Below are 20130 nucleotides of genomic sequence, written 5' to 3'. Positions count from 1 at the left end.
CTATTATTATTACTAGCACTTGTCCTCCAGTCTATATCTGGGAAGTTAAAGTCTCCCATGATCACACAATTCCCATTAGTGTTTACTTCATTAAAAACATTAAACAGGTCTCTATCCATATCCAAATCAGATCCCGGCAGTCTGTAGCACACCCCAAGCACTATCTCAGGGGAGGCTCTAGTAGCTTTCTTCCCCTTTATTTCTGTCTTTCCTAAACAGCACATAGCCTTCAATACCTGTACTCCAGTCATGACTACTATTCCACCATGTTTCTGTTATCCCTATAATATCCGGTTTCACTTCCTGCACCAGTAGCTCTAGTTCCTCCATTTTGTTACCTAGGCTCCTCACATTAGTGTACAAACATCTTAATTTTTGCCGTTTGGCTTCACTGACATTCTTTACCCGGTTAGGCACAGACATTCTACCACCAGTATCACCTGTTAGACTGGTATCTATACTACCCTTCCTCCTTATGTCCATGCTCCTACCCACGGCTGTATCCTCTCTTACCTTGTTTTCTTCCCTCTCAATGTTAAATTCCGGGGTGGAGATTACCTGGACATCTCCCAACCATCTCCCCCAAATTCCTAGGTTAAAGCTCTCTTAATCAGTTGTGCCAGCCTCCATCCTAGAAGTCTATTTCCCTCCTTACTCAGGTGAAGTCCATCCCAAGAGAACAGTCCTCTGTCCATGAATGCTTCCCAGTGGCCGTACATCCCAAAGCCCTCCTTATAGCACCACTGCCTGAGCCATCTGTTGATCGCCATAATCTTGTCACACCTTTGTTGCCCTTCTCTAGGAACAGGCAAAATCCCACTGAAGATCACCTGAGCCTCGATTTCCTTAAGCGTCTTCCCCAGCCTGGCATAGTCTCCCTTGATACGTTCCAGCAAGAATCTAGCTGTATCATTCGTTCCCACGTGAAGGACAATCAGTTGATTCTTTCCCGCTCCCGTTAGGATCCTCTTCAGCCTCAGGTCCACATCGCATATCTTAGCACCCGGCAGACAGCGCACCCTTCTGTTCTCCGGATCAGCTCTAGTTACAGGCCTGTCTATTGTTCTCAGTAAGGAGTCCCCAATCACATAGACCTGCCTTTTCCTGGTGACGGTGTGATTCTCTGATCTATTCCCTGCTCCCACTGGCTGCAAGTCCTCGCGATTCCGATTCACCCTTGCAATCCTCCGCAACCCACCCCGTATCCTCCTGGGGCTCGTATTTGGTGTTGTCTCCATTGACTCTTCCCCTCTTCCTGTAGGACTAGCTGCTCTTCTCTTCTTCCTTGCCCTCTCACCTTCAGTGACCACCTGCTGTGCCCCTTCTTCATTTTCCAACTCTGCAGACCTGGTCCTGAGCTCTATTTCTCCTTCACTGGCCCGTCTTTTCCTCTGCCTGGTTCTCTTAGTCACATGCTTCCACCGTCCACTTTCCTCACCCAGTAGTCTCCCCTCAGAGTTTTTTGGTCCTGCTTCCATCTGCAAGTCTGAGCTTGTCTCTTCAGTCTCTTCATGTCTTTGCTCCATCATCCGCTCGAACCCCCTTCTAAACCCGACCAGAGTTTCCACCTGCATCTCCAGTCCTCGGATCTTTTCTTCCATCAGCTCTATCAGGTGGCACTTCATGCAGACGAAACTCTTTTCAGGTACCCCCTCCAGGATCATGTACATGCCGCAGCTTCCACATCCAGTCATCCTCATTGTGTCTTTCACTGCTGCCTCTCTATCGGTCATAGCCTTCCCACCTAAAACCTGTTAGTCAAAGAAACACAAACCAAAACAAACCCCCAACAGGCACCAGAACACTGGCAGACCACCACCCACTCCCTTCACTAGCCTCTCAGTTCCTCTGCCTAGGTCTCTGAGTCTCCCCCGCAAACTCCCCCTGTGACCTGCCACTGAAACTCCCCTGTTTACAGCTCTGTTTGCCGACTCCTGTGCCACTGCAGCTGTCTATGCCGCTGCCTGACTGGCTGGCTACCTTTATAGGACCCCTAATCAAATATTATTGGTCGAAGATTAATCATCACGATACAGGAGTGTAAATACATCACTGATGCGGGGAAGTGGTACTGCAGCCTGAACCATTCCAAGTACCTGTCAGAAAATCCCCCCTTTATAGACCGTGCTTGTGTATGAAAAAGGGGCGATGAAAATTCCTTTCTCATGACTGACTGACCTGTGGGATTCCTTTCATGGCATCTGCATTGACATAAGTGATACATTAAAGGCATGTCAACAAGTCATTTCATCAATCACAGACAACGCCTGCAATAACAACCGTAACAGAAATGGCAATTGTTGTGTATTTGGTTGTGGTGGTTTTTGTTCCTATGGCAACTGAGTTAGATTATTAGGGGATAGCCAGCCAGTTCTAACTGGCTGGCCAGGTCAGTGCAGTGTCTGTAAATAAATGGTTGCTGCTCTCTATTCTCAAGTGATCCTTCCTCAACTTTCGGCCCCCAAAGATACTACAGCAATATCCTGGACCAAGCTTATTGCGTTGTTTATTGTCTTTGCAGTCTGTTGTATGAAATGCAGTTGTTCATATATCTATGTGGGCCAGGGATTGTCTATATCTGCAGGAGGTGGGGTAACTACAGTGCCTGAGAACAGTGGGGATGTCAGTCAGGTTGTAACGTGTCCAGAGAAGCACCGCCACCTGCAAATGGACAGGATCGCTAAGCGAAATGGCTGCACTGGTGTCCAGTTCCATGCATATAGGTTTGCTGTCCAACAACGGGGTTACCCAGTATTCATGTGAGCCCACTGTCAAAGACAAAACGTGGAGTGGCACTTCTTGTGAGGAGGTATCTCCTTTGTCATCCTGGGTCTGCTCTAGGGTATGCAGATTTCCCGTTTTGGTCGGCCAGACCACAGGTCTCTTTTTCTTTTGTTTACAGGCACACTTAGTGTGTCCGTTTTTGCCACAGTATCGACACACCAGGTCCTTACACCGGCATTCTGATGCAGGGTGACCCGGCTTACCACAGTGGTAACATTCCTGACTCCCCACAGTTTTGTGGGTAGGTTCTTGTGACACCTTATGCACCCTAGGGGATGCACCAATGGATTGCGCTTCCTTTGTAGCCAGTTCCATGGAGACAGCAATATCAATGGCCTTCTGTAAGGTAAGCTGAGCCTCTGTCAGTAGGCGCTTCCGTATAGCTTCACTGTACAGGCCACACACTAACCTGTCATGCAGGGCATCATTTAACATCTCTTTAAATTCACAGTGTTCCACAAGCCTTTTCAAAGTTGCTACAAATTGTACAACTGTTTCATCTTCTTTCTGGTCTCTTTTGTGGAACCTGTATCGTTCAGCAATTACCAGTGGTTTTTGGGGAAAAATGGGACCCCAGGATTTCCACAATGTCACTGTAAGATTTAATCTCTGGCTTAACAGGGTGTAGTAAGCTGCGTAGCAGGGAGTAGGTTTTAGCCCCTTCAACACTTACGAATATTGGCACCTTCTTCTCTTCTGTAATGTCATTTGCAGTAACAAAAAGCTCACAACGCTCAGTATATACAGGCCATTGCACTATAGTCTCCTCAAAAGGTTCCATTGGCCCTGTAAGTGTAGCCATGGTTTTAGTTTCAGTCAGGGCCGCCCAGAGGGGGGGGCAAAGGGGGCAATTTGCCCCGGGCCCCGGGCTCCGCAGGGGCCCCCAAGAGAAGAGCGGAGGCTCCTGCCTCTGCCCCTCTCCTAAAGCCTCAGCCTCCGGCCGAGCCCCTGAGCCCCGCCCCGCTCAGAGCGGCGTGGGGAGGGGGCGGGGCAGCTGCCTCCGCTGGGCGTGGAGCTCACAGCCCCACCCCCTCACCACGCGGCTCTGAGCGGGACGGAGCTCAGGCCCCGCCGGAGACGCGCTCGGTAAGAGGCCGGGGGGGAGAAGCGGGGGCCGGGGCTGGGGGAGAAGGGCGGCCGGGGCCGGGCGGGGGGGGGGGGGGGACGCGGCGGCCGGGGCCGGGGCCGGGCGGGGGGGGGGAGAAGCGGCGGCCGGGGCCGGGCGGGGGAGGGAGAAGCGGCGGCCGGGGCCGGGCCGGGGGGGCGGAGAAGCGGCGGCCGGGGCCGGGGCGGGGGGGGGGGAGAAGCGGCGGCCGGGGCCGGGCGGGGGAGGGAGAAGCAGGACCCGCCGCCCCCGCCGCCGAAGACCCCGGGCCCCCGGAATCCTCTGGGCGGCCCTGGTTTCAGTTTGCACAGTCAGAGCAAACAAGCCAGTTCTCACTCCCTCCCAGCAGCAAACAAGGTTTGTTTGTTTGTTTTTGTACCTTAACTTTACTTCCTTCTGTTGCTGGGGCAGCACAGAGATCCCACCCTCGTCGCCACGTTGTTATATCCTCGGAGACAACAGGTTTAGGAAGAAATCACTGGAGACGCAGAGCGCTGTAAACCTTGGAGCAGCCATTTATTGCTACACACAGAACTAACCAACCGCCGGCCCAAACTGGTTCGGCTATCCCCTAATAATCTAACTCAGTAGCCATAGCAACACAAGATTCTATTACCACGACAACCAAATACACAACACTTTTATTGTTTTTAATCTGATTTATCTGTATGGTCTTTAGCTTAAAAATAAACGTGCCTGCTTAGAAAGAGCTGCGTGGTCACATAACTCTGGCCATTACACTGTTTACGTCTCTGAAGAGGAAGCAAACAGGCCTGCTTTGGCAGTCTGTCTTAGGAGGGTGGGGGGAGCTTTGCAGCTGATCTGTGACTTTCTACCTTCACTTTCGATATTAATCAGATCATTGTCTCTGCTCAGTATATAAGGAGGAGACGTGTGTGTCTGTGTATCTGTGTGTCAAGAGATCACAGCTGAAGACTGGCCCAACTGTTGTAATTCAATAAATCTCAGAAGAACTGACGTGTTTAGGGACTAACGGTGAGAGATTCTTTTCTGGGTTGCAGCTTGTTAAACCATAGGTGCAACCAGGAGGGGATGAGGGTGTAATGGGGGGTGACTTGCCTTCCACAGGTTAGTTGGGGGCACTGTGGTGCAAGGAGCTGGTCAGGGGCTAATTAGGCAGTGCTGTGTTTCTGGGAGTGGGGCAGGGTCCCAGTAGGGGGCGCTGTGCTCCAAGGAGAGGTTGGTGGTCTCACAGGGGGCACAATGCCCCAGGGAACGTGGCAGGATGCTCAGCTGGGAGCACTGGACTGCAGGGAGCCGCTGGCATGTTAATTAGTGGAGTTGTGCTGCAGGGAGTAGGGTGGTGGGCATCAGTTATGGGCATCATGCTGCATGGAGTGGGGGGAGGGCTCAGTAGGGGGCGCTGTTCTGCAAGAAGTTGGGGGGGTGGGGCAGGGCCGGTGCAAGGAAGTTTCGTGCCCTAGGCGAAACTTCCACCTTGCGCCCCCTGCCCCCCCCGCGGCAGCTAACCCCACCCACTCGCCCCCCCTACCAGAGGAGCCCCCACATGGCAGCTAACCCCGCCCCCCACGGCAGCTAACCCAGCCCGCTACCCGGGGAGCCCGCCCCCCCGCAGCAGTTACCCACCCTCTGCAGCTAACCCTGCCCAGGGAGCCCCCCCACGGAAGCTCACCCCGCCCAGGGACCCCGCCCCAGCTCACCTCCGCTCTGCCGAGCATGCCGGCGCCGCTCTAATCCTCCTCCCCTCCCAGGCTTGCGGCGGGGGGGCCTCAGTCGCTCCGTGTCTTCGGCAGCACTGAAGGACCCGTCGCCAAAATGCCGCCGAACACCCTGAGTGACTGAAGGGCCCCCCCGCCCCGCTGAAGTGCCGCCGAAGACCCGGACCGCCGCTGGGTGAGGAAAGGGATTCTTGGCCAGGGCTCGTGGGGCCCCTGTGGGGCCCGGAGCAAATTGCCCCACTTGCCCTCCCCCCCCCCCCGTGCAGCCCTGGGGGCGGGGAGCTCAGTCTGGGTGCTGTGCTGCAGGGAGGCAGGACGCAGAAGTAGTTTGGGAAGGTCAGGAGGTGCAGGGAGGGGGGCAGGGATAGATTAAGCAGCAAAAAAACATAGAGAAAAGGGGCCCAGTGACACCTTGGGCCCTTCCAGAACGTCAAGTTCAGCAAAACTCAAATGTCTGAAGACCATGAAATGCAGAGTTAAGGGGGCAGAGCTAAGGTGATGTGGGCCTTTGCCCTGACTCTGTTTCCTGCTTTTCAGAAGTTGGAGTTCTGCTGAACTCACGGCTCTGGAAGGGCAGGAGCTCTCCCTGGGCAACCTGAACTCTGCCTCCGTGAAGTTTTTGCTATTTAACTTCCTAGTGTTTTAAACCGAAAGAGAAATGGTTCTCGGTGGGAGTTTGTGGCCATTTACACAGCTGTTGTCCCCGCCTAGGTTTGCAGGTGCCGTGCTACTGTGCCTAGGTAATAATCAAACCACCGAAGTGTTCCATGGTGCTTTACATCAGGACATCTGTCATAAACAGATAGTTAAGGGTTAAAGTCTGTTTTACCTGTAAAGGGTTAACATGTAGTACCTGGTGACCACCTGACCAGAGGACCAATCAGAGATAAGATTTTTTCAAATCTCTGTGGAGGGAAGCCTTTGTCTGTGTGAGAACTGTTTTTTGGATCTAACAGAGGACAGTCATGTCTCCAAGTTCTCCTGGAGTAGTTTCTACTAATTAATAGTGAGTATTAATTAGAAAGGTGAATTAGTCTTATGATTTGATTTCTATATTGGCAATTGTGTGTTTGCTAAAGGAAATGCTTTATTCCTGTTTGCTGATATTGCTTTTACTGAGAAAAGGGGGAGAGGGGATTCTCTCCAGAGATTGATAAGGTTATACCCTATGAGTGTCCAGCTTGGGCTCATAGAGATTCTGTACTTTCTTTTTGTTCTCTTAATAAATTCTTTTCTTTTCTTTGGACTTGGTTAATTCCTTCCCTTGGGGAAATTCAGGGGAAGGGGAGGGGGAAGTGGGCTGCTTCCCTGTGTGTAGAGATTCAAGGCATTTGAATCCAGGCACCTCTGTCTCCGGAGCAGGGGAGAGAGGGAAGAGGGGGGAGGTTCCTCCTCTGTGAATTGATCTGTGTTCCCAAGGGGGGAAACAGGGGTGTCCCGGCCCACGGAATTGACCGGGTGGTGGCAGCCGAAGGGGAGACCTACCCTAAGATTTTAGGGTGGGGGAATACATGCGGGTCCTCACTTTGAAACCGCCCAGTTTCAAGTGAGGGTAAACTCTGACATGGTGGCAGTGGTGTTTCGGACCCAGAGAGAGAGGCAAGGCTTTTCTACCAGAGGCACTCTGAGGCAGTTTCAGTGTTAGAAGTATTTTCAGTTTTTTGCAGGGCTTTCTGTTACAAAGCCTCCTGTGGAGCGGTACTTGCGTCCATTGTGATACGAGGTACCACTCAGGATTCCTGAGGTGGGGGGAAGTGCTCGACAAAGTACATTCCCATCCAACAGGGAAAACAGGTTTGGGGGGGGGAGACAGAAACCCTCCAGCCAGATTTTTTTTCCCTGTGTCTTTTGAAATCCTCTGAAGCCAGGGAATACAAATCTCTGAAAGGATTTACTACACTTTTCTGCAGGTACTAAGTAGCACCAGCCGGTCAGCTGGGCTTATTAGGAAGATTGTTTTTTTTGGAAACAGATTTTCAGCTGGGTTTAGCTGAGGCATAAGGTTTTCTAACAGGCTGTGTTAGAAAAGGATTTTTTTCCTTCTTCTTTTCTTTTTTCTCCTTTTTTTCTTTCTGTCTGCTTAAAAACAGCTAGGAAAGAGGTGCAAGTTTTTCTAGGAGGCTTGTTAGAAAGGACCCCCACTGTGAGGTACTTAGCAAGTGCTACAAACAGGACAAACCAGTTTTTTTGGTCTTCTCAGTATATCAGCAAACAGCAACTACACATTTGCAAATGAAAAGGTTTTGTTTCTTTTCTATTCAGTCTCTCGGGAATAGAAAGGGTTAGGAATTGGGAAGCAAGCAACCCAATTCCCTGACTGCAGAGGGGTGTGGCCAGCACCAAAAAGCAACACCAGCAAGCCACACATAAAATTCACTGACTGCAGAGGGGTGTGGCCAGCACCAGAAGGCACTGTTCCCCATCCCAAGAAATTTCCCACCTACATGGCAGGTGAGAACACTAAGGCCTTCTTCAAAAAGGTTAAAAGGACCTGCCATGGGTACACCATCCCTGAAGACCAGTACAAGGACTGGTCAGAAAAGTGGACTTTTGCTGTCTATGACAATTATTCCATCCCCATGCTACTGGGGGAAGACTTGGCCAACCATGTGCAGCTGGCCAAGAGGGGGGGAGTGGTCACCCGCGGCCAGGCCAAACAAGCAGGCACTCCCATCCCTGTTCCTGAGCCATCCACCAGGACCCTGTCTGTGTTACCAGAGACCCAGACAGAGGTGGTGGAACCGGATCTCATGCCAACAACTACAGCAGCCATAGTACATCCAGTCCCAGGACCGGAACTGGAAAAGCAACCAGCGGCAGAACCAGCGCCAGCACTGATGCCAGCGCTTGCAACTCCACCGCCAGGAGGCGCCAATGGGCCTAAACTGGCAGAAGCAGCAGACAACTCTACCCAAGAGGCTCAGCCAGAGCCTGAAATATCACCTTGTGCACCAGCGGACAGCGGTCCACAGTCAATGGAAACAACCTCATCACCTACATCGCTCCCAGAGGAACTGGTGTCTCCCGCCTCAAGGGAACAGTTCCACACAGAGCAGGAAGCCGATGACAGCCTTAACAAAGCTTGGGCGGCGGCACGCAGCAACCCACCGCCTCTCAGCTCTTCTACCCAATTCCAGTTTGTTGTAAAACAAGGACTTTTATATAAGGACATTCTTTCTGGTGGACACCAGGAAGGCCAGCATCCTCAAAGACAGTTGGTAGTTCCAACTAAGTACTGGGACAAGCTCTTAAGCTTGGGCCCTGACATCCCAGTGGGCATTCTGGGGTCAACAAAGCAAAAACAGGTTAAAAACATTCCTTCCACTGGGAGGGGATGGGCAAGGACAATGCCAAGTATGTCCGCTCAAATGCATACAAAGTGTTCTTCAGTGTCAAATATCTTGTTGTTTACATACTTAGTAGTATATGTAATAGTGCATGTGTTTTGTTTACCTGTTTATGTTACAGTGCTAGGAGGAAATCACCACCAGTAGTTCCCACTGTTGGCGATTTGGGGGGCGTGTCATAAACAGATAGTTAAGGGTTAAAGTCTGTTTTACCTGTAAAGGGTTAACATGTAGTACCTGGTGACCACCTGACCAGAGGACCAATCAGAGATAAGATTTTTTCAAATCTCTGTGGAGGGAAGCCTTTGTCTGTGTGAGAACTGTTTTTTGGATCTAACAGAGGACAGTCATGTCTCCAAGTTCTCCTGGAGTAGTTTCTACTAATTAATAGTGAGTATTAATTAGAAAGGCGAATTAGTCTTATGATTTGATTTCTATATTGGCAATTGTGTGTTTGCTAAAGGAAATGCTTTATTCCTGTTTGCTGATATTGCTTTTACTGAGAAAAGGGGGAGAGGGGATTCTCTCCAGAGATTGATAAGGTTATACCCTATGAGTGTCCAGCTTGGGCTCATAGAGATTCTGTACTTTCTTTTTGTTCTCTTAATAAATTCTTTTCTTTTCTTTGGACTTGGTTAATTCCTTCCCTTGGGGAAATTCAGGGGAAGGGGAGGGGGAAGTGGGCTGCTTCCCTGTGTGTAGAGATTCAAGGCATTTGAATCCAGGCACCTCTGTCTCCGGAGCAGGGGAGAGAGGGAAGAGGGGGGAGGTTCCTCCTCTGTGAATTGATCTGTGTTCCCAAGGGGGGAAACAGGGGTGTCCCGGCCCACGGAATTGACCGGGTGGTGGCAGCCGAAGGGGAGACCTACCCTAAGATTTTAGGGTGGGGGAATACATGCGGGTCCTCACTTTGAAACCGCCCAGTTTCAAGTGAGGGTAGACTCTGACAACATCTCAATCAGATTTACATCATTCTCCCCATTATACAGGTGGGAAACTGAGGCACGGGGAGGGGAAGTGACTTGCCCAAGGTCACCCAACAGACCAGTGGCAGAGCTAGGGATAACTCCCAGTCCAGGGGTCTCACCACTAGGCCACGCGGTTGCCCTGTGATTCCTCAGGGCCCCTCCCCTCTCCTGTACGTTGTGTTACAGTGTGGTGGGGGTAAGGTTAAGATTTTGTCACGGTTAATTTTAGTAACAGTCACAGACAGGTCGCAGGCAATAACCAAAAATAATGTGGGGAGGGGCTGATGGGGGGTGACTGAAGCTCATGCCCCATGGGGCGGGGGGAAGGGAGCCTGAGCCCCGCTGTGGGGGGTGGGGGGGGGTCTAGCACCCGCACTGTGGCGGCTGACAGGTCCAGGGCCCACGTTGCCTCAGGGCCCTAAGGCACCACCTGCAGCAGCTCAGAGCTCCGGGGCCCCCGGCCGGCTGAAAGCTCCGGCCCCCTCCAGGCCCAGGGCTGAAGCGGAAAATGTCCCGGGGGTCTCTGAAAGTCCTGGAATCCATGAGCTCTGTGACATCATTTTATCCTTTCGGGTGAATGGTCCTGCTGTGAAATGTTCCCAGTGTGTAGCTGTAACAGGGCCGGGGAGAGAAATCTGAGCAGTGGTGGCTACAACTGTCATTAAAGGCTGCCGTGCTGCAGGGATGGGACAGGGACTCATGCAGGGAGGGGTTATTTAGGTGCAGCAGAGAGCCCCACGCTGCATGGATAGGAACCGGGGCGGGGGGGGGGGGGGGACTCAGCAGGCAGCGCGGTATTGCTGGGAGGCTCAGTAGGGGGCCCCAGGCTGCAGTGAGAGTGGCAGGGGGCTCAGCAGCGGGTGCCGTGCTGCAAGGAAGGAGGGTGGGGGGGCTCCTCGGGGGGGGCTGTGCTGCAGGGAGCAGGTGGGGGGCATTCAGGAAGGGGCAGGGAGCTCGACGGGCAGCGCTGTTCTGAAAGGAGTGGGGTGGGATTCCCCTCACAGTCTGTGCTGGCCCCAATGCCCCAGTGCGGCACTAGGGGTCCCTGTGCTCAGTAGGGGGCACTGTCCCCCGGCCATCAGCGCTGGCCCCAATGACACAGTCCGGCATGTCCAAAGTGACAAAAGGCCAACTTAGCCTGTCACACAAACTGCAAAAGTCAGCAAAGCGGGAGCCCAACAGACGGGACTGAGTGGGGAGGAAGAGCTGGGCTCAGGCTACGGGCTCTGCAGGGCTCCGGTGAAGTCCCCGGCTGGCACGTCAATGAGCTGAGAGAGTCCGGGAATGGGAGGAACCTTCCACAGTTCAAATCCCCAGAGCGCCTTTGAGTGATTAACGTCAACGGGACTGAGGCCCAGTGGGGGTTCTCCCCTCATGCACACAGGAAGGGAGAAAAATGCCCCTGCCTTCTTCCAAGCCCCTGATAGTCACCCAGTCCCCTCTCCCACCCGCTCTGGCTCTCCTGGAAGCGCTAGGAACAGACTCCTGCTCTAGATCAGAGGTGGTGTAGAGAGCAGCAGGCTTGAGGGGTCTGGGGTTCTTCCTCCCTTCGCTGTGGACTCACTGTGGTCTGCAGGGTGGGAGAGGCCCCTGCTGGCTGACTGGGAGCCATTACCCAGTCCAAGCACTTCCTGGGAAACTTCTTCTTTCTCTAAGGAAATTCTTTGGCTTCCTGTTGGGAAAATACTAATCCTTTCCTCACGTCACACGTTGTGTGGGCCCTTCCATCCCCAGAAAAACAGAGGAGGTGTCTCTCCTGGCATTCCTATGGGGGCAGAGTTAAGGTTATGTGCTTGAGCTGAGTGGAAAGTGTCACCTTAACTCCACCTTTCCCATTTCCTGCCCAAACTCCCACTGGACCTTCACATGTGAGCTGACGTCTATCAACTGTCTAAACTAACCGTACATGGAATATCTCATTGTCTTTCGAAGGCAGGCTGAGCAGTGCACTGGAGCTGCCATGGCTGCTAACGAGCTTCCCAGGATACCTGAAGAGGATATGGAAGAACTGAAGGCTGCTGTTGGGAAAGGAAACCTCACCGAAGCAGCTGCTAAAGCGAAAGAGGCTCTGGAGATGGCTGATAAAATCACTCTCAACATCGCTGTCACGGGGGAGACAGGCTCCGGAAAATCGTCCTTTGTCAATGCCATCCGGAGACTGCAGGATGAAGATGACAATGCTGCTGAAACAGGAGTGGAAGAAATGACAATGGAGCCCACTGCTTACCGACATCCTAAATACCCAAATGTAATCTACTGGGATCTGCCAGGGATCGGGGCCCCAAGGTTTAAACCAGACACGTACCTCAAGCAGGTGCAGTTCAGCCGCTACGACTTTTTCATCATCATCTCCTGCACCCGCTTCACATCCCACGATATTGAACTCGCCCAGGAGATCCAGAGACTGGGGAAGAAGTTTTACTTTGTGCGCTCCAAGGTGGATCAGGATTTGACAAATGAAAAATAAAACTATAACGCGGCAGGAATCCTAGAGAAGAGGAATGCTGCCACGAAAAGGCCACTTCAGTACAGTGAGAGTTGGATCCTTGATGCCATCAGAGAGAACTGCATCAAATGCCTGAAAGCAGGACGGGTGGCCTCCCCACGGGCTTTTCTTGTATCTAGATGGGACTTGGGCAAGTACGATTTTCCCAAATTGCAGGGAGTGCTAGTGGATGAGCTCCCCAGTCACAAGAGACTCGCTCTTCTCCAATCCCTGTCCAATGCTTCTGAAGAAATCCTGGAGAAGAAAAAACAACAGCTGCAAAGGCAGATATGGCTGAAAAGTTTGGCGTCATGCGCAGTCGCTGCTATTCCTATCCCGGGTCTCTCCATTGTTTGTGTTATTGCCATGCTGGTGACGTCCCTGAAAGGGTTCTGCAGGGATTTCGGCCTTGATGAAAACTCTCTCTCTGCTCTTGCTAGACAGCATAACAAGCCCATTGCAGAGCTGAAGGCCGTTATAAAGTCCCCACTGTGTGAGGAAATAACAAAAGATCTTGTAATTAAGATACTGACCAAGTGCGGAACTGGGGCAGTGCAATATACTACAGTTTTTTTAAAAATTATTCCTGTGGTAGGTGCTGTGGTAGGTTCTCTGGCAGCTGCAGCAGTTTCTCTCCCTACCACATACTTAATGTTGAATAGTTTCCTGGATGATGTTGCTGCTGATGCTGTACGAGTTCTGGAGGTGGTTATGAACGAAGCCATTTCAAACTAGGAGAAAAAAGACAAAGACACCTGCACCCCTTGAAAGGAAGAAACATCAGCACCTGGCTGGAGCTCGGAGCTCAAAGTCTCATGAAATTGCTGCCTTTCTGCATCAGGTTGGAAACTTCACCACAACTGAGCTCTGAGCCCCATTTCCACTGAGGTCTCCCACCCACCGTAACATATTGAATTTATTCAGCCATAAAATGGACGGGGGGGAGGGGATCCTGACTGACCCTGTTCTTTGTTTTTTCTTCATTTCCCCAGCGAACGAGGCCCCGTTGTGATAAAGCTCCGCAGGGTCCCCAGTGCCTTGCGTTCTCTGCAGGGAGCTCAGGGAATGGTTATTTCAGGCCCCAGCCGAGAGCAGGACCAGGGCAGAGCCCATCGAACTCTTCACGGGGAGACGACAGGGAGCGACACCAGCAATGACTCGTTCTAGCCACAGATTTTCCACTTCTCAGTTCCCGGTGCCCTGAAATTGCAGCCTGGGCAGGCGCCACGTTGGGCATGTGGGTAAATTCACTCAGACACAATCGTAAAAACCCTAAATCCTGACCTGACTTGGGAGACGACCCCCCGGTGCCAACTCCTCCCTCGTCACTGCAGGGCCCAAGGCAAAGGAAACAGGCTTTTGGGCACAGAGGCTTTCACACTTTCCCCCAGGCTGCCACTGTTTGGGGAGGAGCTGCCTGTAACCTCCCACAAAGCCCCCGGACTGACCTCCTGCCAACGCCTCCTTCAGCCTCACCCCCGCCATGGACCCTCCGGATCCCTCGACAATGGCCCATGGCTGGAGCTCTGGGAGCGCTGCTCATTGCGTTATCCCAACCATCTCCCTGCTCCCTTGTGCTCCCCCGTCTGCCTGGAGCACCCGCCTGCTGGGTCTAGTCTTAGATTCAAGTATCAGAGGGGGAGCCGTGTTAGTCTGGATCTGTAAAAAGCAACAGAGAGTCCTGTGGCACCTTATAGACTAACAGACGTATTGGAGCAAGAGCTTTCGTGAGCGAATATCCACTTCATCAGACGCAAGAACACTCACCTGACAAAGTGGATATTCACCCACGAAAGCTCATGCTCCAATACGTCTGTTAGTCTATAAGGTGCCACAGGACTCTCTGTTGCTTTTTAGTCTTAGACTGTCGCTCTCAGGGGCAGGGCCCATCCTTTTGTTCTGTGTCTGTACAGCACCTAGCGCAACAGGGCCGTCTCCCAGCACGTGTTACTCTGAGACAATAATAGATTAAGAAATGCTTAGACTAATCCTTGTAATTCTGCCTCTATGCTCATAGGTTTAACCAGCCCCTTATGCAAAGGTAGATTTGTGCAGGGAAGCCCCTGTGTCTGGCTGTGCTATTAATCCTGTGAGTGGCCCTGGTTTTAAATGGAGAAGGGTCAAGATGTGTCCGGCTGATAAACCCATATGGGCTGCTTGACAATTACCTGGCTGAGTGTGGCTGTCACTGATACGCTGGGCTGTGCCCCCATTCACGGCTGGTGAGTTTGTGCGGAGAGAGGCTCTAGTGTTTGATGCTGCGTTTATGGACGTCTATTGCCCCTTGATTTGCTGTTCTCAGGGGGAGCCTATTCTGTAGTTTATTATAAGAGCCGATGATTTGAGCCATTGGAGACTCCGATACATTGCAGCTGGTCTGGCCATATGTGCAGCCAGTGCCTCAGCCTCTGCCTTCCCCCAATAACCCATTGATTTGTTGCTTTTGTTTTCATAATGATTAGAGGTCCGGTTCTGTGATCCTGTCACACCCCAGAATGGGCCCCTCTTGTCTTGTAGAAATGATTTAATATTTCAATTATAATAAACTTGCATTTAATCCGGACTAAGAGCCCGAGTCTCTGAATTTCACCATTGCTAAAGGCCCAGGGCTTAAGGGCATTGCCCTGACTAGACAGGAGCTCTTCCCTCCGAGTGTCACTAATTGGGGAGTTTAACGAGAAGGGAGGGGATGCTGCCGTAGAGTGTTTGTGAGGAAAAGAAGCAAAACCCTGAAGCAGCAGCGTCGCCAGCAAGGAGGGTGGGGTCTTTACCTGAGGGGATTCTCTGCAGTTCCTTAACTGTGTCTCGAGGCCCCACCCAGTAACCTGGGAACCCGTATCCGCTCTGGGCACCTTTGCTGGGCAAATCTGCACCCACCCGCCGGCACAGTCACCAGAGGGTTAAACAGAAGAACTTTGCTGGCGGAGGGAAGAGGAAGGACGGGCTGAGCTGGGACAAATATTTACAGTTCAGCACCTTCTCAGGGCGCATCTGTCACAGCCCCGACCAGCTGCCCCCTGAGCGGCTGATGCAGTTTGTTCTGCCTCCCAGCCCCTCACTCACAGTTTGTGGCTGCAGGAGAATCAGGGTCCCTGGGGCTGGACCCCCCGTCCTGCTACGATGATGTCAGAAGTGGGTTTAAACCTGTGCGGGGACACGTCCATTGGACCTTAAACCTAAAGCCGCCGCCACTCAGCCGTTCTGGGGCTGTTACCGTGATTTCAGCAGCTGGGACAGGGAGCCTGCACCAGAGTCTTTAGGTGAACGCAGACCCTGAGCCCAGCCACGGTTCAGGCCTTGCCCAGCTGGTTCCCAGCAGAGAACTCTCCAGCCCATCAGCCCAACTACAGAACTAGCCGCATTTAACCCCGATGTCCCCAAACCACCCACAGTGGATATGTAAATGAGCTACGGCCTCACTCAGTCCCTCTGCCCTCCAGCAGATGGCAGCAGAGAGCTCCCGCTGGTACCTGCCTTCGCTCATGGACTTCAGGTCCCAGGGCTCCCCCTCCTCTCTCCCGGGTCTGCCCCTCCCTGGGTTCCCCTCCCTTGTATCCTCTTCCTGGCCCTGGCCCAGCTGGGGTCACCAATGATCATTAAGTTGCCTTATCACCCCCAGCGAGGGGCTCGCTGCTCGCTCACAGACCAGGCTGAGCTTGGTTTGCCTTAAAGGGCCGGTCAGCCTGTGACACCTCCCACAACAAACCCACTGCACACACAGCGCAAAGAGAGTGTGAGAGGCACCGAATCACACATGACAGACGTCAGTCACCCCGACTGGAAAGTGCTCAGGGGAAGAATCTCCCAGCCACGTACTCAGGTTTGTTCTTAAATCAAAAGACAAAAATAAGGTCCTCCCCTCACACACGATTTCTCACTCTCTTATGAACTGTTTGTCTTGCTCCCACAGCCCCATAATTACTGCTTAATAATGAACTATTCCAGGGGTAGGCAACCTGTGGCATGGGTGCCGAAGGCGGCACACGAGCTGATTTTCAGTGGCATTCACACTGCCCAGGTCCTGGCCACTGGTCCGGGGGACTCTGCATTTTAATTTAATTTTAAGTGAAGCTTCTCAAACATTTTAAAAACCTTCTTTACTTTACTTACAACAATAGTTTAGTTCTATATCATAGACTTAGAGAAAGAGACCTTCTAAAAACATTAAAATGTATGACTGGCATGCGAAACCTTAAATGAGAGTGACTAAATGAAGACTCGGCACAGCACTTCTGAAAGGTTGCCGACCGCGGAACTATTCTCTCCTGAGCCTGTCACCATACAGTTTTCTAGATATGAATTAACCCTGTGATCCCTCTCTGGGCACAGCGCTGTTCCCATTGGAGCTATTGGGATTTCTTTCTCAGACCTCAAAGGAGCAGGATCTCCATTTCACAGAAAGAAAAGTGAAGCACAGAGAAAATAAGTGACTTGCTCAAGATAGCACAACTATAGACATTGAACTCACAATAGAAACCAGGAGTCCTGGCTCCCAGTTCTCCCCCTCAAAATTCAGATTTTATTACTTAATGAAGCAGCAGTAACATGCAATGCACAGTCACTGCTGTTCCACTTAGAAAATACACGCTGTGCATTACCCGAATTAGCCAGAGGGAGTCACTGCTGGGCTAATGAAGGAAACATTACCCAGACTGGCCACCAGGTGTCACTGTTGCACCATCAGAAATACCCACTGCCCCACCTCCTGGGGAAGGGCAGCCAATCAGAGCTGCTGCAGGTGACAGGCCGCTCTCTCCCCCCTCCCCTCAGGAGGAAAGGGAGTGTTTGGGTAGGGGAGGGGGAGAGGGGAGAAGACCCTCCCCCAGAGCCACAGGAGCAGGGGCTGTGGGACTTGGGGGAGGGGCAGATGGGGGCTGGGCAGGGGGCACAAAAGTAATTAATGATAATGTGGGGGTCTGGGGAGAAGCTAGACGCCCCTTTCTACCCATCAGCCAGGAGAGCCAGAGTCACCTGCTCTGTACGTCTGGGAGAGCCGGGCACAGTCACTGTCTGACACACACGCCGGGGCAGGGGGAGTTCAGAAACCAAAACACCAAACCCCTCAGTATCGTCCTTCCAAAAATAGCTCAGGATTTTTTGCGAAAACTTGTGGGTTTTGGAAAAAGTCTCATGGTTTTTTGGGTCTGATTTGCCATTTCTGAACATTGGGGGCTGGTATCCTGCTCCCAGCACCTGGCATCCCCACACTGCAGCTGTCACAGGCTGGTCACAGGATTGGTAGCGACACATGGGATGGTGTCTCCAGCGCAGGCCCAACGCCCCCAATGCCGGGCCCTGTGAGCTGGTTCCCGGGATGGATGAGGAGCCATCGGCTTTGGGGCAGTCATGGTTCAGCCCGTCCTACTGACTGACTCCTTCCCACAGTGCAATGCTCTGCACATGGGAATTACCCAAAAGCCCCTGCTCCCAGGGATGGTGCTGGGCTCTCAGGGATACATTCGTCCAGAGTCCCAGAACGCACTGGTTGTCGGGGACACTGTACTTCTGTGTCCCTGCTGCTCAGTGGGACCTGTCCCAGGCACAAGGCAGGGAACGAGCTGGTCCATCCAGCTGGGAGCTGAGACGAGTCCCTTGCTAGGGGAGAGGGCAGGACTCAGACCAGCCGCGCTGTGCACAGCAGGTAACACATTCGGCCACTGGGGCGGCCACACCATGCTCATGAGATGCACAATTCTCACGGGATTTTCCAAACAGACCCGCATCCGGCAGCTCCCCTTGGTCCTCATGGGGGGCTGCTGTGCTGCACCCGTCTGGAAATCCGACCCTTAGAACTGACCCTGCTCCTGCACCTGCAGCGTGTCAGCCTTGGAGCAGCAGTGTGACGAAGTGGGACTGGTCTTACTGGGGGCTGGGTACAGATCCTAAGTTTCTAGCAGCAAAAGGCCATGCAACCAAATGCCTGACGTTCTGTCGCCTAGCAACTGATGGCCCGGCCCCTCCCTGCAAAGGTGCATTTAAAGGTGTTGGAGACAAAGGGGTCGGGTGACCTCCTGGCCCGGGAAAGAAGCGAAGGAGAGAGGAGGGGCCGGAGGGGGTTAGGCAGACTGAAGTTGGCTGGAAAAACAGGGGAAGCAGGGAGAAAGATCTCTGATCCCCGAGGGGGGCTCTAAGGCCCCCAAAATGGACCTAACCGGGGGGATCCGGTTATCTGTGCCTGCAAGACCTGTGTTGGACTGTGTTCCTGTCGTCTAAATAAACCTTCTGCTTTACTGGCTGGCTGAGAGTCCTGGTGAATCGGCAGGGCACCCGGGGGTGCAGGGCCTGGCTCCCCTACACTCCGTGACAAGCAGTGACACCTGGTGGCCAGTCCAGGTAATGGACAGAGTGTGTCCTCCCCCCACCCCTCCCTACAAGCGGAGCAGCGGTGACACCTCGTAGCTAGTTGGGGGGATGCACAGAGCGTATTTCCATGGGCAAGGGCGGCTTTAGTTATTTGGCCGCCCCAAGCACGGCAGGCAGGCTGTCTTCTGCGGCTTGCCTGCGGGAGGTCCGCCGAAGCTGCGGGACCAGCGGACCCCCCTGCATGCCGCCGAAGGCAACCTGCCTGCCACCCTCCCGGGGACCGGCAGAGCGCCCCCGTGGCTTGCCGCCCCAGGCACGCGCTTGGCACGCTGGTGCCTAGAGCTGCCCCTGTCCATGGAGCAGCAGTGACTGGTGGGAATATGTCCCTGCTCTTCCTCCAGGTTTCCTGCTGTCCAGACGCCCCCAATCATCTCTCTCCTAAATCCAGCAGGACCAGGGCCCTTGTCCTCCCACCCTCACAAGATCTCCAAGGATGGGAGATGTGAATGAGGATAAGGGGCTGCAGGGGTTTGACCCTTAGGGGGTCTTGGCCCACCTGGGAGCCGTTCCTGGAGAAGCCTCATGGGGCAGAGCCCAACGTCTCTGGGCTGAGCTTACGCTGCATCTGCAGAGGACAGGGCAAGTGAGTGACTTGATTGGCTGTGGGAGCTCAGGTTCCCATGGGAGAGTGACCTGCTCTGCTGGAGACAAGGTTTTTATTACAGGAGGTGGAGAAAGTGACCAGGGCAGAGGCTGTTCTGGGTTTGAACCTGACAAACAGGGAGGAACTGGTTGAGAATCTGCAGGTGGAAAGCAGCTACTCCCCTGTCCCTCCCCCTCACAGGTGCTGCTCTTGGTCAGCGGAGACCCAGAGTCCCAAGGTGCATTCTCAGGAGATCACCTCCCACCCAGAGGGGAAGCGGAGAAACATCCAGCAATACGTTCACTGCTGCTCACAGGTGCCACTGCACCACACCCTCATCTTCTGCTGCCACTTCAGCCTCTTGAGGTTCCACCCAGTGTCAGTGATTTCAGCTGTGAGTGGGGGAACCTGGCTGCTAATGCAGCTGGCAGCACTTCCACAGCAGGCCTAAGCAGCACTTACACCTGACTACTGCTCGCTTAACAAAACAAAAGACTCTCAATTGAGCTTATTTAAACAAGTGGAAAGAGGCAAGTTATCTTTAAACAAGTGGAAAGAGGCAAGTTAATAGGGCACAAGGCTCTTCAGCAGAGCCCACATCACCAGGCAACGTGCCTGTCCCCACCCCCTCTCACTCTGCATGGGGCGCTGGCATAAGAACCCCCTGCTTAGCGAGTTCCGTTCAGCTGAGGGTGACCCCCTCAATCAGGCCAGACGAAGCACAGTTCTGCTGCGTTTTACTCACACAATCAGCATAACAACAGTTCATGATCCCTGCACTGACATGATTTGTAA

At 53.0% G+C, this 20130-nt stretch overlaps 1 pseudogene; it reads left to right on the top strand.

The window, feature by feature from the left end:
• The first annotated feature begins 11592 nt into the window (after positions 1-11592).
• On the top strand, positions 11593-14037 carry LOC123351765 (annotated as a pseudogene).
• Positions 14038-20130: the final 6093 nt, after the last annotated feature.

The sequence above is a fragment of the Mauremys mutica genome, chromosome 17, assembly GCF_020497125.1.
Source record: "Mauremys mutica isolate MM-2020 ecotype Southern chromosome 17, ASM2049712v1, whole genome shotgun sequence".
Taxonomy (NCBI): domain Eukaryota; kingdom Metazoa; phylum Chordata; order Testudines; family Geoemydidae; genus Mauremys; species Mauremys mutica.
Note: the sequence above shows the minus strand (reverse complement) of the source record. Positions and strands in the feature narration are given on the sequence as shown.